The sequence below is a fragment of the Pinus tabuliformis genome, chromosome Q, assembly GCF_031772625.1.
Source record: "Pinus tabuliformis cultivar Carrire ecotype Pingquan chromosome Q, CPIR1, whole genome shotgun sequence".
NCBI classification, from domain to species: Eukaryota; Viridiplantae; Streptophyta; class Pinopsida; order Pinales; family Pinaceae; genus Pinus; species Pinus tabuliformis.
Genome location: NC_142296.1, coordinates 343425216 through 343453022, shown reverse-complemented (window position 1 = coordinate 343453022; position 27807 = coordinate 343425216).

The window sequence follows — 27807 nt, the reverse complement described above, 5'->3', positions numbered from 1 at the left end:
CCTAGCATATTGTGGCATGAAAGACTATCCATTTTGATGGGGTGCATGAAAGGGTGGCTCCACATTACTTTGCCATAAAAATGATTACACAAATTATTTTGTAGGTAAGTATATAAAGGCTTAGGGTTTATGGTTTGGGGTTTATGAACCTTTAGTAAATTCTTTTAATAAACAGATAAATAAAAGTTACAAAACAATTTTTAAAACGTTGTAAAATGCTTAGGGTTTAGGGTTTAGGGTTTGGGATTTAGGGTTTAGGATTTAGGGTTTAGGGCTTATGCTTTATAACACTTTAACAAAAGTTATTAATAAACACGTAAATAAAAGTTACAAAACAATTTTTAAAATTTATAAAATGCTTAGTGTTGAGTGTTTAGGGTTTATGGTTTAGAGTTTATGCTTTAAAGTTTATAACACTTTAGAAAATGCTTTTAATAAACAATTAAATAAAAGTTATAAAATAGTTTTTAAAAGGCTATAAAATGCTTGGGTTTTAGGGCTTAGAATTTAGGCTTTAGGCTTTAGACTTTAGGGTTTCGGGTTTAGGTTTTAGGTTTTATAATACTTTAATATATGATTTTAATAAACACTTAAATATAAGTTAGAGAATGTTTTTAAAATGTTATAAAATTATTAGTGTTTGAGGTTTAGAGTTTAGGGTTTGGGGTTTAGGTTTTAGGGTTAGGGGTTTATAACCCTTAAATTTTTTTAGGGTTTAGAACACTTTATAAAATGTTTAGGGTTTATAACGCTTTATAAAATGTCTAGGGTTTAGGGTTTAGGGTTTACAACACTTAATACACACTTAAAAAAAGTTACAAAACACTTGTTAAAATGTTATAAAATGCTTAGGGTTTTGGGTCTAAAATGTTATAAAATGTTTAGTGTTTAGGGTTGAGGGTATATGGTTTACGGTTTATAACACTTTAGTAAATTATTTTAATAAACACTTCAAAAAAATTACATTAAACTTTTAAAAATGTTATAAAATGCTTAGGGTTTAGGTTTTAGCATTTAGGGTTTATAAACTTTAATAAATGATTTTAATAAACACTTAAAAAATAGTTGTCAAAATTTTATAAAATACTTAGGATTTAGCATTTATGATTTGGGGTTTAGGGTTTAGGGTTTATAACATTTTAGGAAATGATTTTAATAAACGCTTAAATAAAAGTTACAAAATGTTTTTTACAATGTTATAAAATGCTTAGGGTGTAGGGTTTAGGGTTTGGGGTTTATAAAAATTTGGTAAATGCTTTTAATAGATACTTTTAATAAATACTTAGTGAATGTTATAAAATACTTAGGATTTAGGATTTAGGGTTTAGGTTTTAGGGTTTTGGTTTCACGGTTTATAAGACTCTAGTAAATGCTTTTAATAAACACTTAAATAAAAGTTAGAAAATGTTTTTCAAATGTTATAAAATGTTTAGGGTTTAGGGCTTAGGTTTGGGGTGTAGGGTTTAAAATGTTATAAAATGTTTAGGGTTTAGGGTATAGGCTTAAGGGTTTAGGGTTTACGATTTATAACACTTTATTAAATGTTTTTAATAAATAATTAAATAAAACTTACAAAATTATTTCTAAAGTGTTATAAAATGTTTATGGTTTAGGGTTTATAACAATTTAGTAAATGATTTCAACAAAAAATAAAATAAAAGTTACAATACACATTTTGAAATTTTATAAGATGCTTAGGGTTTAGGGTTTAGTATTTGGTGTTTAGGGTTTACGATTTACAATTTATAGTTTACGATTTAGGGTTTATAACACTTTAGTAAATGCTTTTAATAAACACTTAAATAAAAGTTACAAAACGCTTTTTAAAATGTTATAAAATTCTTAGGGTTTAGGGTTTAGGGCTTGGGGTTAAGGTTTGGGCTTTAGGGTTTAGGGTTTAAGGTCTAGGGTTTGGGGTTTATAACACTTTATTAAATTCTTTTAATAAACACTTAAAAAACATTTACAAAACCCTTTTTGAAATTTTATAAAATCCTTAGGGTTTAGGGTTTAGGGTTTAGGGTTTATAACACTTAAGTAAATTCTCTTAACAAATACTTAAAATAAAGTTACAAAACACTTGTTAAATTGTTATAAAATGCTCATGGTTTAAAACACTTTAGTAAATGCATTTAATAAACACTTAAAAAAGGTTACAAAACACTTGTTAAAATGTTATAAAATGCTTAGGGTTTATGGCTTATAACACTTTAGTAAATGATTTTAATAAACACTTAAAAAAATGTTACAAAACGCTTTTTAAAATGTTATCAAATACTTTGTGTTTAGGATTTAGGGTTTAGGGTTTGGAGTTTAAAGTTTTGGGTTTAAGGTTTGGGGTTTGGGTTTAGGGTTTATGGCTTATAACAGTTTAGTAAATTCTTTTGATAAACACTTGAATAAAAGTTACAAAACACTTTTTAAAATGTTATAAAATTCTTAGGGTTTAGGGTTTAGGTTTTGGGGATTTAGGCTTGAGGCTTTAGGCCTTAAGGTTTCTAACACTTTAGTAAATGCTTTTAATAACGGCTTAAATAAAAGTTACAAAACACTTTTTAACATGTTATAACATTTTTAGATCTTAGGGTATATGGTTTAGGGTTAAGGGTTTGGGGTGTAGGGTTTAGGGTTTAGGGTTTACAAGACTTTAGTAAATTATTTAAAGAAAATTATTTTAAAAGACACCTAAATAAAAGTTACAAAACAACTTTTAAAATGTTATAAAATGCTTAGGGTTTAGGGTTTATAACACTTTAGTAAATGCTTTCAATAAAAATTTAAATAAAAGTTACAAAACTCCTTTTACAACGTTATAAAATGATTAGGGTTTAGTGTTTAGTGTTTAGGGTTTAGGTTTTGGGGTTTAGGGTTGAGGCTTTATGGATTATAACTCTTTAGTAAATGCTTTTAATAAACACTAAAATAAAAGTTACAAATCGATTTTCAAAATGTTATCAAATACTTAGGGTTTAGGGTTTGGGATTTAGAGTTTAGGATTAAGGGTTTGGAGTTTAGGGTTTAAGGTTTAGGTTTAATAACACTTTAGAAAAGTATTCTAATAAACACTTAAATGAAAGTTACAAAACACTTTTTAAGATGTTATAAAATGCTTAGGGTTTAGGATTTGGGGTTTAGGGTTTAGGGTTTATACCAATTTAGTAAATACTTTTAATAAACAGTTAAATAAAAGTTACAAAACACTCTTTAAAATGTTATTAAATGCTTAGGATTTAGGGTTTAGGATTTTGGGTTTAGGGTTTAAGGTTTCGGTTTATAACAGTTTACTAAATTCTTTTAATAAACACTTAAATAAAAGTTACAAAACAATTTTGAAAATGTTATAAAATGCTTAGCGTTTGGTGTTTATGGTTTAGGGTATAAGGTTTAAAACAATTTAGAAAATTCTTCTAATAAACACTTAAATGAAAGCTACAAAACACTTTTTAAGATATTATAAAACTCTTAAGGTTTAGGGGTTTAGGGTTTAGGGTTTTAATAAACACTTAAATAAATGTTACAAAACACATTCTAAACTGTTAAAAAATTCTGAGGATTTAGGGTTTGGGCCTTGGGATTTAGTGTTATGGATTAGGGTTTATAACCCTTTAGTAAATTCTTTTAATCAACACTTAAAAAAATGTTAAAAAACACTTTTTAAAATGTTATAAAATGCTTAGGGTATTGGGTTTAGAGTTTGGGGTTTAGGGTTTAGGTTTTAGGGTTTAGTGTTTATAAGAGTTAAGTGAATGCTTTTAATAAACACTTAAATAAAAGTTGCAAAACATTTTTTAAAATGTTATAAAATTCTTAGGGTTTAGGGGTTCACGGTTTAGGATTTGGGGTTTAGGGTTTATAACACTTTAGTAATTGCTTTTAATAAACACTTAAATAAAAGGTAAAAAAACGCTTTTTAAAATGTTATAAAATGTTTATGGTTTAGCATTTAGTTGTTTAAAGTATGGGGTGTAGGGTTAAGGGTTTAGGGTTTATAAGGCTTTAGTCAATTATTTTAATAAACACTTAAATAAATTTTACAAAACAGTTTTTAAAATGTTATAAAATGCTTCACGTTTAGGGCTTATGGTTTATAGTTTAGGGTTTGGGCTTTATGGTTTATAGTGAAGGTTTTCAATAAACACTTAAATGAAAGTTACAAAATGCTGTTTGATTTTTTTCAAAATACTTAGGTTTTAGGGTTTAAGGTTTTTGTTTCTGGGCTTAGGGTTTAGGGTTTATAACACTTTAGTGAATGTTTTCAATTAACAATTAAATAAAAGTTACAAAATGCTTATTAAAATGTTATAAAATACTTAGGTTTTGGGGTTTATGGTTTAGTGTTTCGGGCTTAGGTTTTAGGGTTTAGGGTTTATAAAACTTTAGTAAATGATTTTAATGAACATTTGAGTAAAAGATACAAGATGATTTTTAAAATGTTATAAAATGCTTAGGGTTTAGGGTTTGGGGTTGAGGGTTTAGATTTTAATGTTTAGGGTTTATAACAATTTAGTAAATTCTTTTAATAAACACTTGAATTAAGGTTAAAAAACATTTTTTAAAATGTTATAAAATTCTTAGGGTTTAGGTTTTAGGGCTTGGGTTTAAGGTTTGGGGTTTAGGGTTTATAACACTTTAGTAAATTCTTTAAATAAACACTTAAATAAAAATTAAGCAAACTCTTTTTGAAATGTTATAAAATGCTTAGGGTTTAGGGTTTAGTTGTTTAGGGGAGAGGGTGTAGGGTTTAGTGTTTAGGGCTTATGATACTTTAGTAAATGCTTTTAATAAAAACTTAAATAAATATTACAAAATTCTTTTTAGAATGTTATAAAATGCTTCAGATTTAGGTTTTAGGGTTTATGGTGTAGGTTTTCGGGTTTAGGGTCTACGGTTTACGGTTTATATGACTTTAGTAAATGTTTTAATAAACACTTAAATAAATGGTACGAAACACTCTTTAAAATGTTGTAAAATTATTAGGGTTTAGGGTTTACGGTTTATGCTTTAGGGTTAGTTATTCAGGTTTAGGGTTTATAACACATTAGTAAATTCTTTTAATAAACACTTAAATAAAGTTTACAAAACACTTTTTAAAATGTTATAAAATGGTTAGGATTTAGCGTTTGGGGTTTAGGGTTTAGATTTTACGGTTTACGATTTAGGGTTTATAACACTTTAGTAAATGGTTTCAATAAACACTTAAATAAAAGTTACAAAATCTTTCCGAAATTCTATAAAATACTTAGGTTTTAGGGCTTAGGGTGTTCAGTTTAGTGTTTATGATTTACGGTTTAAGTTTTATAACACTTTAGTGAATGCTTTCAATAAACATGTTAGATGATCCAGAAATAAAATAGTGTCATAGTTTATAAAGTTGGAATAAAATAATTATTAATTTAAGATATTATAGTAATAATTATTAATCTACAATATTTAATTATTTAATGGAGACATTTAGAATTAGTATATATTGTTGTAACAACATATTACTCTACAAATGTGTCGTATCTTAGGCTCTAATTTAGGGCATTTGTTAGCAAGTTGTTTGAATAACATTTATTGTAAGTGGACACTTGTTATTTAATAAGTGATCCATAATTAGAGGTAGTTATGACATTTGAGTTTATAAATAGCTCATTGCAAGATTGTTTTGTTGTTCGGGTGTAAACTCTAGCAAAATTCTAGATGTGATTGTTTTTTTTATTAATAAAATTATGTGTCTAAGGACACTTTTGCCATTATTGTGGTATCAGAGCTCCAGCAATGTTGTAGTGGATGTGAGGAGGATATTCCATCTCAACAAAGTCCTGGAAAACTCCATTCAATTGACTAGTAAATTATTGAACTCATCAAATTATAATTCATACAAGCGTGAAGGAGGGGTCATTTGAAGTGGTTCCGACACATATTACTCTCACCCCCACTCTTTGAATATTCCCCAAAGTAATTTCGACACCATTTACTGATTTTATTTGTTGTAAGCAATAACTCTTATGCCTAGCCTGCGAGTCTGCTATACAGTTTCGAAATTCGAGTGACTGAGGGAAGCACCATTCTTTGCTTTGTTAGTAACTCCTCAATTTGGAAGATTGTACCCTATTTGGCCTACGTTCTAAGCAAGCCTTTCAACATTTTCCTCCAGAGCTTGACACTTCCTTTGATATTCCTCTATTCTAGCATTTTGGTCACTTTTTTCTGGCAAGCATACAAAGAGTGGGACTACTATCCTCTGATTTCAAAGCGAAGTCTCATCGTAGACAACGATAAGGAGAAGGAGGAATTAATCAATTCCATCAGCCACTCCATCGTACAACATTCCAGTGTGAGCGTGAAATCAGCAGATGAAGCAAGCTTGAGCTAGCTACCAGCGAGCAAGCAAGCATGAGTAGAGCCAGTAGAGCCAGCGTGAAGCCAGCAAAGCCAACGTGAAGCCAGCAGAGCCAAGTAGAACCAGCGTGAAGCTAGCAGGATCCAGCAAGAGCCAAGACATTATGTGATCTGCGTAAAACATTGGATCAATATTTTTCAGGTTGTAGGGTTCAAGCATACTTTGAAATCCTCACACCAAAGTGAAGAATTAGTCTTTGTTGCCAAATTGAATGTTTTAAAGATTGCTTTGTTTTTTTAATAGGGAGATACGTTCACTTTTTTTCAAGTGACTTCATAAAATATTATTCTTTTTTGTTGAGGATTTCTGATAGTGATAATTTGGAGTATTTCAATGGAGTGACAAGGTGTAATTTATTTTAAAATTTTGTATTTTTAGTGGAGAGAGAAGTTGTGGATTTTGTAATTTGGAGAGATAAGGAATTTTTTTTTTTTTTTTTTAACTAGGAGAAATAAGGAAGTTTCTATTAATTTGTAATATTTTTGGAGAAATAAGGTGTGAGGGGTTATTTGTAAATGTTTAGGGCAGTAAATTTTTTGGAGTAATAAGGTAATTTTATTTGTAATTCTTTTATATATGGAGAGATAAGTGTGACATTGTAACTCAAAGCAATTTTAATTTTGGGGGGGTAACATTTTTTACTAGGTTTTGCAAGAGCATCATTGTAAAAGTAAAATTTTGAAAGTTACCTTGTAAATATTTGAGAAATTGACTAGAGCCAAGTGCAAAGCTCAGTCATTTTTCTCTTGTTTCAACGACTATACGAGGGTCAAGGCCAAGCCCCTATAGATCGTTTTTTGCATAGTGTGTTGCGTGTTGTGTTGCCCATCTTGATATTTTTTCTAAGACTGATTCTTGGTGCAAAGCTTCAACACTACAATCTCAAAGTTGATTAATTTGCTTTTTGATTCTGACAAACTTCAAGGTACAAAATCTTATAAAACATGGCAACTCCTCATCGAAAGAAATCTCATTTATAATGAATTGTAGTAGGGTCTATGTGATGGTGATATTAATCCAAATAATCCCATAGATGCAGCTTGACTAGCAAAATGGGAAGTTAAGAATGCCAAAGCATTAGCTCTCATTAAATCTTCTGTCAATGATGAAGTGTATGTCCATATAGCAAATGCTACAGATGCATGGTCTGCTTTGAGAAATTTTAAAGAATTCTTTGATACTCAGCCTGAATCAAAGAAAGTTGATCTACAATTAAAATTGTTGCAACAAAAATTGAGTGAACGAGGTGATGTTCTTGAATGTATCTACAAACTTAAGAATATTAAGTAGGAAATCATTAATGCTAGTTTTCAAGCAGTAGATGATAGTTTTATGGTGACAATTTTAATTGTTGGACTTCGTTCTTCCTACACACATTTTTTTGAGACTCTACAATTAACTAGTAAGTTAGAGAAACTAAAGTTTGATGAGCTCTGTGAAATGTTGACCCAATGTGATAAAACCTTTGGGAAGAAAAAGAAAGTTGTTGAAGATGTCTTTTTCATAGAGGCTGACACTAGTAAATCATCAACTAATAGTTCTAGAAACACAGGCAGAGGGAATTTCAATCAGAATCAAGTAACACATAATGTACAAAGTTGAGGTCGACGCCAAAGCAGAGGAAACAACTTTAACAATGCCAATAGTTTAGGCAAGAGTAATTATCAAGGTAGAGGAAACAATCAAGGAAGAGGCTATTTTCAAGGAAGAGGAAATAATAATCAAGGTAGAGGACAACCTCAAAATAGAGGTTAAAGCAGAGGCAGAGGACAATCTCCAGGAAGAGGAAGAGACTTAAGTCAATTTTTGTGTTGAAGATGTAACAAAGTTGGACATTATGTTGAAGATTGTCGAACTTCTCTTAATAAAATTCCCAAGTTTCATCAGCACTCAGCACAATTTGCAAATGCTCAAGATGATGATAATTAAGAATATGTTTTTACTTCTTTTTTCGGCATTACAACTTTCATCCCATCTTTGAAGTGATTATGAAGATGCATGGATCTTGGATTCAGGGAAAATAAACACATGACTTGTCAACGTGAATTTTTTTTGGAATTTTGAAGATTTCCAACTTAATTCCATTTTTATTGCAGATGATACAAAACATACTCCTTATGGAAAAGGAGCAGTTAAAGTTTTTCTCCCTGGCATTGGAGCAAAAATTATTTTAAATGTATGGTATGCACCAACCTTTAAGAAAAAATTGTTATCTTTAGTCATGATTCGACAAGTAGGACATCAAATACTTATGGAAGATGGCTTAGTTAAGATTAATTCAGAAAAACAGAGCTTACAAACTGTGATGACAGGTTATGAAGATGGAAAATTGTTAAGGATGAAAGGGAGAGTTATTCCAAGGCATTCTGATTTTGGCAGGGTAGTGACTACAAGAATTTCACCTATAAGATTATGGCATGTAAGATATGGAAATTTAAATTTTGATAGTCTTTCTCAATTGCAGAAACAAGGGATGGTTAAAGGACTTCCCACTTTCAAAAATGAAAATGCAGAATGTGAAGCTTGCATTTATGGAAAACAAATCTGAGAAAGCTTTCCAACAAGTTCATGGTGCGCAAACAGGCTGCTACAACTAGTTCAAAGTGATGTTTGTGGACCACTACAGACTTCATTCGGTGGTTGCAAATATTTCTTACTATTAATTGATGATTTCAGAAGAACGACTTGGGTTTATTTCTTAAAGCAAAAGTCAGAAGCATTTGAAAAGTTTAAAATTTTTTGCCAACTTGTTGAAAATGAAGTCAAAGAAAAGATATATACTCTCAAGACAGATAATGGGAGAGGATTCACTTCAAATGAATTCAAAACTTATTGCAGTAATAATGGCATAAGAAGACATCTTACAAATGTTTACACTCCATAGAAAAATGGAGTAGTAGAAAGAATGAATCGCACCTTGTTAGGAATGGTGAGATATATGTTAACTTTTAAAAGGTTAAGTCCAACATATTGGGCAGAATCAATTCATATAGCTATCTACTTAAGAAAAAGATCTCCAAGTGCTTCTTTAGATGGAATCACACCTTATGAAGCTTGGTTTGGTTTCAAACCTCGAGTTAAACATCTTAGAGTTTTTGGATCAATATGTTATGCCTTAGTTCTAAAAGAAAAAGGAACTAAGCTTGAATGAAGAAGTTTGAAATGCATAATGATTGGATATTCTGATGAGAATAAAGGGTACCATGTTTTGACCAATGGAAAATTTATTGTGAGTAGGGATGCCAGTTTTGATGAAACAGAGAGTAAGAGTGCTAAAGAAATCAAAAGTCTTCTTCAAAAGTTAGAAACTAATGGCAGTAAAAGAAAAGGAAATACGCAAAGTCAACCAAATTCACCAAATTGGTATGAACTTGATTTTCCTTCCTATGAAGACGATCATCCAGTCCATCTACTTCAAAAACACCATCTGGATCTTCCAGCAGTTCATCCGCATCCCCAAGTAGTAGTAGTTCTTGTGACAGTTATTCTCCACCTCCAGAATCTCCCACTCATTGACAAACATCAGTTTATATTAATCCTCTTTACAATGATGGTGACTTTTCAGAATCTCAAACAATTGAGCATCAACTACCAAAATAGGCAGTTCAACTTTTGAAAGATGTAAAGCCTAATGAGAAAAATGAAATAGGCATAGGAAAGTCACACAAAAGTGAAGGAAATTTTGCCTTGATAGCAAATGATTTTACTGAACCTTCCACATACAAAGAAGAAGTAAAACATAAAGAATGGCAAGAGGCTATGATTGAAGAATATCAAGCAGTAATTGATAACAACACTTGGAAACTTTTTGATTGTCCTCAAAATGTTAAACCCATAGGATGAAAATGGGTTTACAGAATTAAGTACAACCAAAAGGGAGAACTTGAAAAGTGTAAAGCAAGACTTGTCGCTAAAGGTTTTTCATAGTAGGAAGGCATTGATTATGAGGAAAATTTTGGTCCTATAGCTAAATGGAACACCATCCAATTAACCCTTGCATTGGCCGCTCAGAAAGGGTGGAAAGTTCATTAAATGGATGTCAAAAGTGCTTTTCTCAATGGGGATTTACAGGAAGAAGTTTATATGACACAACCCCAGGTCTTGAAATTAAAGGGCAAGAACATAAAGTTTGCAAATTGATTAAGGCCTTATATGGGTTAAAACAAGCTCCCCAAGCTTCGTATGCAAAAATGGATGAAGTACCTTAGCAAAGATGGTTTTCAATGAAGTGAATCTAATGATACTTTGTATGTGCGACAATAGGGAGAATATTTGGTGATTCTGGTTATGTATATAGATGATTTGATCATTATTGGAAACAATGATGATCACATTCCATAGGTAAAAATGGAGTTACATGCAGATTTTAAGATGATATATTTGGGATTACTTCACTACTATCTTGTAGTTGAAGTTTTCCAACATCCACATCATATTTTCATTTCTCAGAGTAAGTATGTAGTAGAGGTTCTTCAATGATTTGGAATGCAGGCTTGGAAGCCCGTTCTTACCCCCATGGAGCAAAACTTGAAACTTTCAAAATTTGAAGGGAGGGAAATGGTGGACAACACTACTCACAGACAGTTGATTGACAACTTGATTTATTTGAAAAATACTCGCCCTGATCTATCTTATGTAGTGAGTATTCTTTCACATTTTATGCAGGAACCACGAGACAGCCACTGGAATGCCACCACAAGAGTTCTTCGATATATCCAAGGAACAAAAGATTTTGCTCTTCTTTACACAAAGACTGAAAACTTTGTACTTGGTGGATATTCAGATGCCAACTTTGTTGGAAGTATTGATGATCTAGCATCAACATCAAGTTATTTAATGAACATGGGGTCAGTAGCAGTGTCTTGGAGTTGTAAGAAACAAGCTATAGCGGGCACTTCTTCAGGAGAAGTAGAGTACATTTCAGCATGGGAAGTAGTGTGTGAAATTGTTTGGTTGCACAACATTTTGCAGGACTTGGGCATTTCTCATGAAGAAGCTACATCATTATTCATTGACATCTAGTGAGCCATCAAACTTACTAAGAACCCAGTTTTTCATTCAAAGACAAAGCATGTGGACACCAAGTATCATCATATCAGATCTCTCATTGCCAAAGATGTCCTCAAGCCAGTTTATTCTCCTTCACAAGATCAGATCTTTGACATTTTCACGAAACCTCTTGGCAGAATAAAATTTACTAAGTTCAAGGATAAACTTGGTATCTATTGTAATGTATCTTTGGATCATGGGGAGAATGTTAGATGATCTAAAATTAAAATATTATCATAGGTTATAAAGTTGGAATAAAATAATTATTAATTTAAGATATTAAATTATTAATTATTAATCTAGAATATTTAATAATTTAATGGATACATTTAGAATTAGTATATTGTTGTAACAAGATATGACTCTACAAATGTGTCGTATCTTAGGCTCTAAGTTAGGAGATTTCTTAGCAAGTTGTTTGAATATAATTTATTGTAAGTGGACACTTGTTATTTAATAAGTGATCAATAATTAGAGGTAGTTAGGACATTTGAGCTTATAAATAGCTCATTGCAAGAGTGTTTTGTTGTTTGGGTGTAAACTCTTGTAGAATTCCAGATGTAATTATTCTTTGTGATTAATAAAATTACTTGTGTGAGGACACTTATACCATTAAAAAACTTAAATAAAAGTTACAAAATGCTTATTAAAATGATATAAAATACTTAGGGTTTAGGGTTTAGTGTTTGGGGCTTAGGTTTTATGGTTTATAAGACTTTAGTGAATGCTTTTAATAAACACTTGAATAAAAACTACCAAATGCTTTTTAAAATGTTATAAAGTGCTTAAGGTTTAGGGTTTAGGGTTTAGGGTTTGGGGTTTAGGGTTTACGTTTTAATGTTTAGGTTTTATAACACTTTAATAATGTCTTTTAATAAACAATTAAATAAAAGTTGCAAAACATTTTTTAAAATGTTATAAAATTCTTAGGGTTTAGGGTTTAAGGTTTCTAGTTTAGGGTTTAGCACTTAGGGTTTATAACTGTTTAGTAAATTATTTTAATAAACAATTAAATAAAATTTACAAAACACTTTTTAAATGTTGTAAAATTCTTAGGGTTTAGGGTTTGGGGTTTACGGTTTAGGGTTTACAATACATTAGAAAATTCTTTTAATAAACAATTAAACAAAAGTTAGAAAATTATTTTTAAAATGTTATAAAATGCTTAGGGTTTAGGGTTTAGAGTGTGAGGTTTATGGTTTAGGGTTTAGGGTTTGGGGTTTAAGGTTTAGGGTTTAGGGTTTGGGGTTTAAGGTTTAGAGTTTAGGGTTTGGGGTTTAGTGTTTAGGTTTTAAAGTTTAAGGTTTATAACACTTTAGTAAATGTTTTTAATAAACACTTAAATAAAAGTTACAAAACACTTTTTAAAATGCTATAAAATTCTTAGGGTTTAGGGTGTTGGCTAAACGGTTAAGGGTTTAAGGTTTGGGGTTTAGGGTTTAGGGTTTAGTGTGTATAACACTTTAGTAAAAAAAAATTAATCAATGCTTAAAGAAAAGTTATAAAATCTTTTTTTAAATGATATAAAATGCTTAGGGTTTAGGGTTTGGGAATTAGGGTTTAGGTTTCCAGGTTTAGGGTCTAGGGTTTGAGGATTAGGGTTTAGGGTTCATGGTTTTAGGTTTAGGGCTTATTGTTTATAGGACATTAGAAAATGCTTGTAATAAATAGTAAAATAAAAGTTACAAAACACATTTCAAAATGTTATAAAATGCTTAGGGTTTATGGTTTATGGTTTAGTGTTTTGGGTTTAGGGTATAGAGTTTAGGGTTTGGGGTTTAGGGTTTAAGGTTTAGGTTTAGGCTTTAGGGGTTATAACAATTTATTAAATTCTTCTAATAAACACCTATATCAAATTTACAAAACACTTTTCAAAATGTTATAAAATTCTTAGGGTTTAGGGTTTATGGTTTATAACACTTTATTTAATGCTTTTAATAAACACTTAAAAATAGTTACAAAACACTTGTTAAAATGTTATAAAATTCTTAGGGTTTGAGGTTTTGGGTTTAAGGTTTATGGTTTAGGGTTTATAACACTTTAGTTAATGATTTCAATAAACACTTAACTAAAAGTTACAAAAAACGTTTTAAAATGTTATAAAATGCTTCGGGTTTAGGGTTTAGGGTTTGGGGTTTAGGGTTTAGGGTTTATAACAATTTAGTAAAAACTATTAATAAACACTTAAATGAAGGTTACAAAACACTTTTTGAAATCTTATAAATTTTTTATTGTTTAGGATTTGGGGTTTAGGGTTTAGAGTTTAGGTTTTAAGGTTTATAACACTTTAGTAAATCCTTTTAATAAAAAACTAAATAAAATTTACAAAATGGTTTTGAAAATGTTATAAAATGCTTAGTTTTTAGGTCTTACACTATAGTGATGGGTCTTCTATGTGAGATGGAGTTACGTTTGATTGGATCTTCACATGAGGGAGACCCCCTAGCTGATGTTAGTACATTCCATATCATCAACAATATCTCATCTCCATCTCCTCAATAATTTATTATTTGAAACATCTCAATAAAAATTATAGAAAGAGTGCCAAACTAATTTTTTTGTAGATGATTTCCCTATTGTTTAGTAACCCTAAATCCATAGGGCATATATGTGAAATTAGATTGAACCAATGTCTTATAATTTCTACCATTAATTCCTAGGGATTTCTTATCTATCTCCTAAATATTTCAATTGATGAAACATCTCATAATAAGCTAGATTTTATGAGCTTTAGGAACCTTAACTTCCTTATGGAATATCTATGAAATTACAATGAAGAAAGTTGTAAATGTATTATCCCAAGTACATGAATATTTCTCATATATATCCTCTAAGTTTCATGGCATGAAAAATTACAAAAAAAGTTGTGAAATTCTATAGCTTAACTTTTTGTTGAACAAATCACATTTTTGTTACACCTTTAAGACCTCGAGAGTAATCCCCATATTTTGATGCACACCTTATATCTCTTCTTCAATGGAGGTTCTTAGAATCAAGTGATCTATCCTTTATTTATAGCATTTCTATGTTTAATAATATGGACGGCTTGACAACATTAGTGAATGTGAATAATACGAGGAGAGAATGGCAAGGGTTTCTGAGATTGTGCTCTTTGATGGTGACCTCTTGATCATCAATGAAGAGTGTAGGACTGCCAACTGACGACTCCACCATAGGTATGAAGATGAATACAAGTTTTTTTCATGTCATTTTTTCGACGCAAACTACTATGGTGAAGATCATGAATCCCATTCATTCGAGCGACCGCCACTGTGCCCTGATTGAGCTTCACCTCCCATGATGTGAGGTATTGTCCATAGATTGGGACTCTGATTCTCCAATCGAGACCCCCTATTGTAGATCGGCCCTTATTTTGGCCAGATCTGGAAGCCCTCTCACTGTATGGCATGACCATCCTTGTCAATGATGTCACAGAGTGAATGAGATCTGTTTTGAAGAACTAGGTAGCGATGGTAGATTTTGTATTTTCTTTACATTTCATTATTTCTACATCTCGATCTCCCTTTTGCTTCATGAACCTCTACTCTAAATATGATATGGATGGAGCATTGTGTGATATTTGGAAATGGAATCTAGATCGTGGAAATTGACGTCAACGTGGCATGCTATGCCTCAAACACCCACTCAAAGGAATTTTTGGGGATGCATTGAAGGTGTGGGCAGGGAAGATGTATAGATACACTCTTCTTGCCAAAAAAATAATAATAGTTGTAGTGAATACTAACACATATGCATCATATACTTCAGATTTAAGATCTTCACGTGCAAATGGAAAGCCCAAATCACATTCAAATCTGCTAATGGTGGCACCTCCAGATCAATGCAGGATCTCTACAAATGAGACTGTGCATTACACTCTACATCAATTCTGGGATCGCAGTATCAGGGAAACTATATGTACACAATGTTATGGGGTAGAGAATCATTCACCACATTAGGAGTTTGGGACTGTACATAGCTTTAGCTTTTGGGCACCACGAGACATAGTACACAAGGACTCAGAACACAAGTAAGAACCAAGGGATGGGTGAAAACACTGCCCTACAGTCAAAAATCTTCGACCAAATCTTGAAGACCCCTCAATAGAACCACATGAAGGAACACAAAGAAATATCTTCATCAAAACCATCGAAGGGAAAACTTTTTGTATAAATATCGGTTGCTAGGAGGAGATAAAAACTATTAAACTTAGGATACATGAAAAGATGAGTATATGAGCTGGCTTACAACTCCTGATCTGTGTAGGGAAAGAACTGTAGGAGGAACTCAAGCTACAAAATTATAACATCGGTTGTGACTCAACCATCTTCCTCACTACAAAACTTCTAGAAGGATGTCCTCACATAAGCTCTAAAGCACAAGCCACCTTCAAAGATGCAGTCAAAGGAAAGATGGAGCCACAAAAACAAATAGAAAAATGGACAACCACTCCTTGTACCTACATTGTGGAGCAGATGACTCAGACCCAAGACTTAACAATTACTCTGAGTGAGGAAAATGATCTCCATAATTACTTTATCTTTAAAGTGGTGTTATGTATATTTAATGGATTCTGGCCCAAACTGGAATCTCTAAGACAATGGATTTTCTCCATATCGATAGAAAATTGCGACATACTCTTATGCTCAAAAGGCTTCTTCATTGTTAAGTTCGACACAACTAAAGACAATGAATATGCACTACCGGAAGGACCATGGTTTTGGGGTAATGTAGGTCTCTTCATAACACCATGACCTTTAGATTTTGACAGACATACCATAGTGGTTTCTGAAATGCTATGTTTTGCACCACAAAGTATTAGCACACATTGGAAATGCTACTGGTAAATTCTTAAAAGTAGATGGAGATTGACTCACTAAGGATACTCTCACCTTTTCCACAATTTGTGTGGATGTAGACCTTAGTCAAGGATTACGAGATCGAATTCTATTATATCATAACAATCAGCAATGGTCCGAGGCCCTCAACTATGAGATTACAAACTTTACATGCCACATATGTCTACAAGCTGGTCATCTACAAAGTGTCTATCCATAAAACAAAAAACACAAGAAGAAAGACATCCACAAAAGCCAAAAGGATGGCAGTTTTCAGATACATTGGCATTTGATCCAGAAGAGGAAGAACCTACAAAAAACACCTCCAATGCCAAATATCAAGAAGAAGAACTCCGTGGAAACGACACAGAAATCAACGAACAAACCACCTAGAACAATTCACAGAACGACAATATCAAGAACTACACCACTTGAATCTCAAGGTCATCCATCCCACAACAGAAAAGTTAACAGCACACCCGTGGGAAAGAAGTTAGTGGAAGAAAAATAACACATGGATTATAAGGCTTTGATTCTCACAAAGAACTCCCATCAATTACCAAAGAGACACAGATGTGTATTGTTACATCCATACCCAACAATGGTAGTTGGCGAAAAGTGGAAAAAAGAAAGGTATAAAAGAAAAAATTAGTCTTATGGATTATCTATAGATTCTGAGAAATGAGGACATGATTATTATGCATATGCTTATTATATATATACAACGTGTAATTTTTCCCATTATGAATAAAATTGTGATTTTTTCCTTGGGAAAAATAATGGGGATCGCTTGTTAATCTGAACGACCAACCTGTACTTCCTAGTTGGTGAACTTGATAGAATATTTTATATCTCCTGATTCCTATGGAGTTACAAGGAGCTCCATATAACATTGAAAATGTATTAGAATAATATTATTGACAATATATCCTATGCTCACATTTGAGATAAACATGTAGGGTAAAATTCCCTTCACATATATGGTATCCAAAGTGGCCTTCCACAAAAAATGAGGTATGCAAATAATATTTCCAATAATATTCAAATTACAATATTTATCTTCAAGACCTTCTATATTTGACATCATTGGCAATAATGTTTCCAACAACCTAGCTGTAAATTTGACATTCTTTTTCTCTCTCAAATTTCGACATCAATGATGACACAATATTCAATAATCTCCCGTTCTATCATTGATCCCAAAATTAAACATTTTTTGCATTTATATTGTATAGACCCCCTATCTATAATCTCTTCCTCTTTAACATCAATGGAAAAGTGATACTTCCCTTGGGATTGTCCTTTCCTTTGCTGATGATTTGGGATATATAGGAATCCCATATTTTGTTTAACATATTCAAATGTTTCTCTAGAAAGAGGTTTATTAAATATGTCTGCAACATATTCCTTGGTAGCAATGTATTCTAGCTTAAATTTTTCTCACCTAAATTTTCTCTTAAGGAGTATTAATTGATTGGAACATATCTTATATTTGAATGCATCACATCTTATAAAGGTTTATTACACTTGTATTATCACAGATGATTGATATTGGCTAATGCAATTCCTCCATGATATCCTTTAGAGTCACTTCATCCAAATACGCTGAGTACAATGTGTTTCTACTGCAATTTACATTAACGTAAGCTTCGGAAAGAGAGATTGGTGTTTGTTTCTTTCTAAGCCATGATACTAGACATTTTTCAAGAAATAATGGTCCTCCACTTCTAATTTTCTTGGCATCTAGACTTCCCACTAAATCCACATCTATATATGTTGAATTAGAGTTGTTTCTTATAAATATAGTAATTTTTTAATCATTTACATGTACACAATTTGATTTTCATAAGGGGATTCATCGTCTTTGCTCAACTTACATCAAGTGACCATGGATGTTCCAATAGATGCACATTTTTTGATCCCAAATTTCATTAACATTTCCTTATTGTATTTAGTTTTGGTCATGAATATGGCTTTACTACATCAAAACTTGAAGACGTAGAAATAATGACTATTCAAATTCTCATTTTTTTTTTTTTTCTGTAGCTAGCATCCTTATGGTTGTTTAACAATTACCTCTTTTTCTAAATTTCCTTTACGAAAAATTCGCTTGAAATCCATTTGATAAACTTTGAAGTTTTTAAGCCTGAAAATTCGAAGAACATTCCCTCAAATTGCACATATCCTTTACACACCAATATAGACTTATTTATTACCTTATCATCTATCATCATTAAACCTTTTACTGAGATACATTTGATGTCAACCATATTCTTGTCTTTATGGTGTAGGCTCAAATGAACTATATTATTCAAATTAGAAATTTTAATTTATGACAACTTTAAATATAGGTAGGATATGTGGATATTGGGATACCAATAATAGTTATACTTCCATCCATTAAAAATCCATGATATGCTAAGGAGTTGTCTAACTATTATAAGTTTTGGAGTTTTTTTTTTGCGTCAACAAGCTAAAATTGTTTTGGTCAAATTTGATCTATGTTGTTTAAAATGGATTTTTGAGAGAATATATGGATTAACCACCCTAAAAAACACTGATAAATTCTATCATAACATATGCTAATAAAAGCAGACAAATCCTCATATCAAGTTACTTTATAAATTCCAAGCTACCATTGAAAAGTTGCATTTTTTCTAAAAACTCCATTAGTTCAAGGTGAGGGTCAAATTATTTCTAAAATAAGCCAATTTTGAAATTCCATTTAAGAAAATGAGACTCATTCCAATTCACATCAACACTATTTTGAAAATTTTAGGTTTTTTCAAACTAAATTTATCTATAAAAATAAATTCTTAATAAAAAATATCACTATGCGTGATATGGTAAACCTTTGTCTAACAATTATATACTTTTGAATTTTCGGCATGATCAATGTTTTTTTTCCTGGTAAGACTTAATCTATGTTGTTCAAAATAGACTTTTGAGAGCGTATATGGATTGCGTGTGTCTCGGTTCACTTGATTTGTGAAAAATTAGCAGCTAAAACTTGTCACTCAAACAATTCCCTCCTCGATTTTCAATAGATTACATGGGAAAATAAGCCCAAAAATCCGTATAAAACATATAATGAATAGACTATGACATATGCCAATAAATGTGGACAACTGTATATATCAATTATGGTCAACCATCACCAACCGTGGTCAAGCATGGTTGATCATTGTCAACCATGATCAACTATGGTCCAACCTCACATTGTAACATAGATTGTCTCAATCTAAAAATCAACCATGGTCGGCCATTGTCAAGCATGGTTAATGATCATTAATAACCATGGTCCAATTATGACAAATATTCTCTAATTGTTGAATGTCACATTGTGTAAACCATGCTCAACCATGGTACAACATCACATTGTGACAAAGATTCTAAATACCAAAATCAACCATAGTCAACAATGGTCTAATGTCACATTATGACAAAGATTCTCTCAATATGAAAATCAATCATGGTCAACCATGGTCTAGTGTCACATTTTGAAAAGTTTTGTCTCACTATGAAAATAAACCATGGACAACCATCGTCCAATGTCACATTGTGGCAACGATTGCCTCAATATGAAAATCAACCATGGTCAATCATAATATCAATAATATCAATCCCCATGGTTTATAATATCAATCCCTTGGGTTTATTAATATAATGGTTCATATCCATAGGGTATAATATTATTGATACATTTATATTGTTAATCCTTGGGTTTAATATAAACCACTTTGGTTTATAATCCATGGGGTTTATAATATAAATTCCTTGGGTTTATAATTTTAATCATAGGGTTTATATTCCTAGGTTTATTATTCACCCTAGGGTTTACAATATTAATCCCTTGTGTTTAGTAATTTTAGGGTTTATGTTCCTAGGGTTTAATATTCAATCATGGTCAACCATGTTTATTTTAGGGTTCATCATATTTATCTAATGGTTTATAATATTTATCTAAGGGTTTATATGCCTTGGGTTTACAATATAAATCCTTTTGGGTTTTTAGTATTAATCCCTTGCATTTGTTAGTGTCATCGGTTTATAATATCAATCCTTTGGGTTTATTAATATAACGGTTAATATTCCTAGGGTATAATATTATTCATAGGATTTATAATTAATCTTAGGGTTTAATATAAATATTTTGGGTTTATAATCCATTAGGTTTATACTATAAATTCCTTGGGTTTATAATTATAATCATATGGTTTACATTCCTAGGGTTTAATATTAAGTATAGGGCTTATAATATTAATCTCTTAGGTTTATTAATTTTAGGGTTTATATTCTTAGGGTTTAATATTCATCCTCACGTTTAATGTTATTCCCTTAGGTTTTTAATATTAATCTCTTGGGTTCACATTATGACAAATATTATCTCAATATGAAAATCAGCCATGCTCCAACGTCGTATTGTGACAAAGATTATCTCGATATGAAAATAAATCATGGTCAACCATGTTCCAATGTCGCATTGTCATAAATATTGTGTCAATATGAAAATCAACCATTGTCAACAATGGTCAACAATAATATCAATAATATAAACCATGGTCAACCATAATATCAAAAACATCAATCCCTTGGGTTTCTAGTATTAGTCCCTTGGGTTTATAACATAAATCCCTTTGGTATATTACTCTAAGGGTTCAAATTCCTAGGGTATAATATTATTCATAGGTTTCTAATATTAATCCCTTAGTTTCAATATAAAACATGGTCAACCAAGGGTTTATATACCTTGGATTTATAATATTATCCCCTTAGGTTTAATAATATTAATCCCTTCAGTTTATATTACCTTGAGGTTTTAGTATTAACCCATTGGGTTTATTATTCCCTCGGGCTTATAATAACAATCCATTAGGTCTATTAATCTAAGGTTTCATATTCCTAGGGTATAATACTAAAACCGCAAGGGATTAAAACCCAAGGATATAATATTAAGTGAAGGGATAATAAATCCAAGGGATTAATGCTAAAAACCCAAGGAATTATAAACCCAAGGGAATCATATTAAACCCAAGAGATTAATATTATAAACCCAAGGTATATAAACCATAAAATAAACATGGTTGAAAATGGTTGATTTTCATTTTGAGAGAGCCATTGTCACAATGCAACATTGGACCACTCTTGACCTAGTCAACCATATTTATTCGAGGGTATTTCATATTTATCTTAGGTTTTGTATACCATGGGTTTAATTTTATTCCTTTGGGTTTATAATCCATTGGGTTTAATACTAAAAACCCAAGGAATTATAAGCACAAAGGAATAATATTAAACCCTAGAAATTAATATTAATTTCAAACCCTATGAATAATATTATACACTTGGAATATGAACCCTTAGATTAATAAACCCACGACATTGATATGATAAACCCAAGGGATTGCCCTTGACTTTATAATACCTTGAGGTTTTAGTATTAACCCCTTGGGTTTATAATATCACTTCTTTGGGTTTATTAATCTAAGAATTCATATTCCGAGTGTCTAATATTATTCATAGGGTTTGTAAATAATATTAATCCCTAAGGTTTAATATTATTCACTCGTGTTTATAATTCCTTGGATTTTAGTATTAAATCAAAGGCATTATAAACCCAAAGGAATAATATGAACCCAAGGAATTAGTATTTTGAAGTGAAGGTATATAAATCCTAGGATAAATATTATGAACCCTAGAATAAACATTCAACGATGGTCCAACATGGCATTGTGAAAATCAGTCATTCTCAACCATGTTTATTTAGAGTTTATAATATTTATCTTAGGGTTTATATACCTTGGGTTTATAATATTAATCTGTAGGGTTTAATATTATTCACTTAGGTTTATAATTCCTTGGGTTTTTAGTGTTAATGCATTGGGTTAATATTATTGCCGTGGGTTGGTAATCTATTGGGGTTTTAGTATTAAACCCTAGGAATACAAACCCTTAAATTTATAAACGTGAGGGATTGATATTATCAACCCAAGGGTTAATAATCAATCCCCAAGGTATTATAAACCCAATGGACTTATATTATAAATCAAAGGTATATAAATCCTTCAATGACCATGATTTATATTGAACCTAAATGATTAATATTATAAACCTATGAATAATATTATACCCTTCGAATGTGAATACTTAGATTAATATACCCAAGGGATTAATACTAAAAGTCAAGGGGAATATAAACCGTTTTAAGTATTGATCCATTGGGTTTATTATGCCTTCATTTAATATTATTCCCTTGGGTTTATAATATCAATCACTTTTTATTAATCTAAGGTTTCATATTTATATTACCTAATTTGAAATTAAATAATAATAAATAACCTTTAATATTAAAGAAATAATTTTTATAAATAAATCATTATTATATAGAAATAATAATTATTAATTATAATGATAATAATAATATTTTTATTGCAATAGTTTTTCCTGTATTGTTATTTCTATTATAACATATGGTAGATACAAATGAACCCTTCCGCTATATCAACCAAATTAATATTTTTAATGTGGTTGTGCTAGTCTATGTTGTTTAAAATGGAGTTTTGAGAGCATATGTGGATTGAGTGTGTTTTGATTCAATTAATTTATGGGAAATTAAGAAGTCAAAGTTGTCATCCCAACAAATCCGTCCTTCATTGTTGGCATATTAGGCAGGAAAAAACCAATATAATACATATAACAAATAAACTAAGGAGTATTCTAATAAAGGGGGACAACTACACATATCACATTACTTTATAAATTCTTATCTACATTTTGACCAGGTAATTGAAAAAATACATTAGTTCAAGGCCATGACCAAAGGAATTCTTTGATAAGTGGGAGGTTATCTACAAACCCCATTAAGGCGAGGACCAAAGGACTTCTAAAATAAAGTGGTTTCTAAATGCCATTTAAGTAAATGAGACTCATTCGAAAAGAGAGGCATTGGCTTTGAACAATTGTAGTCACTGAGAATATTATGTTTTACTCAATATATAAATAACAAATAACTAAATATATTGTCCCTTTGGTCCTATTTGTTAAGAAGATAAGCCAAGGGATCCAACATGTGAAGAAATCTTCGAGATGCAATTTGTTCCAAGAATAAATGCTCTTTTTCGAGCTTTTACTGAGGCTAATTATTGTCACCAATATAAGTTTTTTGGTATTGTTAGACGTACTCTTAATTTGGTCTTATTTGACATTTTATGTTTCTTCTTGCAAAGTTGGAACTTTTAGTGCAAAAATGTGATCCATGTGAGTATTTTTAATTTTTTGGAAAAAAAAAATGTAGTTTCAATGTTTTACTTCATGTAAGTTTTTTTAATTGTTTAATATGTTCTTATTGTTTTCATTTTTAAGCAATGAACATTCTTTTTGTTCTTATGTATTAATGCTTTTGTGATCCATAAAGAATTAAGAAAATTATTTCACTAGAAATCACAATATAGAAATTTTTTGGGTGACACTTTTCGAGCCAATTTGATTTCTACTCTTCTTTTTGTTTAACATATATTTCTTCTTCTAAATTTTCTTTATAAAATCTAACTTGGAATTTATTTGATAAAATTTATTTTTTTTAAGCATGCAAACCCAAAACATTTTGACAACAAATGTTTAAGTGAAAACCCTTAACTTGAGCATATCCTTTACACACCAATATACCCTTTTATCTTATCATTTCATCGATAGTAATTTACCTTTTTGTTAAGAGCCATTTGATGTCAATCATATTCTTGTCTTTTTGGTTTCCAAGCAAATGAGTTATACTAGTTGCATTGGACATTTTAGTGTAGGAGCACTTCAAAATGGATAAGTCCTTGCATGGCCAACATCAACAACACGTGGTGAAATGATAGAGTTTGATTGACTATATGACACCCAGGGAGAGGGAAATAGTAGTAAGGCCAAAAATGAGGTAAGGTACAACAAGTCAGGTACTGATCTCCAGGAGAGAGAAGAACTCTAGTCTCCCATTCTTTAAAAAAAAGAGAAGAGGACTGAAGCAAGTAGAAGCCACTATAATAAGTTGTGTCCATCCATCCAAAAAAGAAAGAGAGAATCCACATATCATTCCGCCACTAACTCTACCTTTGAACAACATTCTACATACAACCTATAACTCAAATTACAACAGCTTGTCAGTGCTAGAGGTTTTCAAATAGGATATCACCATGGATAAGTCCTTGGAAAAAAAGAATAAGAAATAGGCTTTACTTCTAAGACCTAAGGCTAGTAAGAGCCAACTCCTCTCTTTTGAAAATAGGAGAATACCTAGTAACCCTAACCCGTCCTAATAACAGGTGGACCTACTACAACCACCATCTATTAATTACGATGCCATTTAAATGTTTACCTTGTCCATGTTCTAGCGTAGATATAGAATGCACCATAGATTCAAAGTCCACTACTAATAAATCATCCTCGTCTGCGTTAAAAGGGTGCACCACAAAACTTGTCGAGGTCCATGTTGATTTTGATTTGCCGTGGTTATTATTCAATAAGTTCAATGAAATGGGATTTTTGAAGACTAGTGTCGAGATGCGATAACCCACCAGAAGAGGTGCACAAAACTACACTTATTGCATGACCTCGTAACAAACAATATGAAGTTGATTTGAATCTCTCCCCTGAACTCTGGTGAAGAAGCTATAAAGTGGTGTCCATAGTTGTTGGTGAGAGGAGAGAGTTTGACTATGATACCTACCATGGAGAGGCACATTAGGGGGCCAAAAAGGTAGGTCTTTATGGCAAGACTCTTTCACCCGCTAGTCAATGCAGTAGGAGGTAGGTAATTAGGTAGGTTTCAATGCCAAGCTCAATTCAGGTGTTGATGCTGGTAGTTGATCCTAAGAAGGAGCCAATTCTACGTCTTTACCATTTTAATATGTTATTTGTGAAATCAACAGAATCGAAAAATGAATAGGAGTAGTGTGTAGTTGTAACACCTAGGGTTTTACTTTCTTATTATGCCTTCCCAAAGGCATGGTATATGGCCATCAATTTTTAAAATAATAATATGATTTTTAAAATTTATTTTGTTTTTTTAGTTTTGAATATTTCATTGGTTGATATACATTGAGGTCTTGTTGCCAGCTAATGTCACATATATTGATAAAATTTTATAATAAAATTAAAATGGAGAGCCTAGAGATCTATTAATGCTAATTTCATAGATAGCATTAATCCACAACATAAAATGTTTTATCCTTTTGTTTTAAAAAGACCTTGGTTTTATTTTCCTATCATCTCACTAATGGTGTTGTGTAACTAGATGTTAGCATGTAATCCATTTGTCAGGCTTAGGAGCCACTTATCCCTATTTAAAAATAAACTCATATTACAAATAGACTCATATTATTCTCTAGGCTCCACACTACTTTGCTTGCACCATCTAATTGTACACATGGTGTCTTCTCCTCCAATGACTTCTTAAGGTAGGAATCCCTACACCATCTACACAGGGTGCCTTTTAGTCCTATTCTCTTCTCAAATGACTTCGTAATGTAGGAAACTCTACTATACTTTTAGGTTCAGGCCTCCCAAAGGACCTTACTGAATCAACTCAATCCTTTCGAATTTAGAAGAGAAAGAAGTATGGTCATCCACTACAAATTCAATTGAAAAAGTGGAAACTTATAGAGTGAAATTCTAGAATTTCTAAGAGAAGGAAGTATGGCTATCTACTACAAATTCAATTGAAAAGGAAGAAACTTATAGAAGGTAATTATCTGTTATGGAACTGACTGATTGTACTTCTTAGGTATTAGAATGATTGTACTTCTTAGGTATCGTGATCTTTAATTTGTCAAAAATTCGTGGGTTAGGGCTCAAAATATAAGAACCTCTATAGAGAAGAGACTCCTAGTTCAACATAGACATATTGAACTAGCACTGGAAAGCCACCACTAATTAGGGAACTAACTCAACCATTGTAGAATATACTTAAAAATATGCTTGAAATTCCTAGTTTTATAGTAATACCTCTCTTAATAGTCAATATTCTCAAGAAATTTTCAGCTTCCTCATGTAAATTTGAGCAATTTTCAGGTGCCTCATGTAAATATGATTTAAGAAAACCAGAATACAATTTGACTACAAGGAAAGCACCCACTTCCACCTCATGTTCACCGTGAGAATCTAGTGACTCTGAATAGATGTGAAAATGGGTTTGAACATAACATTTTAATGACAATTCAATGTTAACATAATGTGTGAATTTGCAAAATACAAAAGGATATCACTTCCATATTGGTTCATGGAACCATTTCCAATTGGTGATTTTGCCAAAATCCCTATGGCACTTTCTGGAGGTTAATGTTCATGCTAACCTCTTAAATTTTTTATTTTTCCTTTTGAGAATATCATTTCATTTTATTTCAGAGAACTCAATGTTTTTTCAGAAATTTTAAAGATACACTTTATGTTCCTCAGCGTACTCTAACTCTCATCCACACATAAAAAATTAAAAAAATAGAGCCCTAGTATAGTAGGAACATTTTAGCTAAATCAAAACCTATTAAGGTAAAAGCATTTTAATGAAACCTCTAGGTTGACTTTAGGGTGTTTGGTTGCCAAAACTTTATCCAAACCTTCTGCATTCTATTTTGTATTTGCAAACTCCCCAACCAAAAGATGATTATCCCTATGCTGCTAGCAACCAATCATGGCGGCCTTTCTGAGAACTATATTCATGGATGTATGAGCCCTCTATTTCCACTTGCAGACAGAGATGAGGGGCTTGAAGCCTTAATGATGGCTGCTGGTATTTTCACTTACATAAGTAAATGGCCCAAGAGGTTTCTAGTTGCATACAGAGGTGGAAGGCCAGAAGGGCTAATGATGGATTTTGGTATTTTCACTCTATCTAGAAGTGGCATCACATAAGAATTGTAAGAGGGATGAACATGAACAGGAAGTGGTTGCCTTTTTCTTCAGCATGTTGTTGTATTTTTCTTCAATTTATGGAAATGGGTTTACAACTAGACCATATTTGTTTTATAGTTGTAAACTTCAAACTAAAAGAAATAAAATGTTTTGTGAACACTTACAACGTGTTATTATCATTCTTTTTCATTCCTTAAAATTGTATGATGCTGCGTGATTTGGCTTACCTATGTTGATGCTGCATGATTTGGCTTACCTATGTTGATTATTATGGTATTACACTAACATGTTATGGATTATTTAAAGAATATAATACTAACATATTCCAATTTGAATACAATGTTGAGAATAAACTTATTACACTGTTTCTACGGGGAGAATAAGATCATACTGAGCATGAAATTGTGCTCCAAGCATAAGCATATGGACTGAAAACTCCATAGAGCCCTAAGCCTAAGCTCCAAACACCCATCCCATGGGTAGATGATATTTAAGTGCATCTTTGTATGATTACACTAACCAAATACAGTTGTGAAAAATGAACTTTCCACATCAACTGAAACATTTGTATGGTATATGGTAATCCCAATTGTGAAGAGTTAGAAAAATTCCAAACCTGGCATAAATGTCAAAATATATTGTAGCATG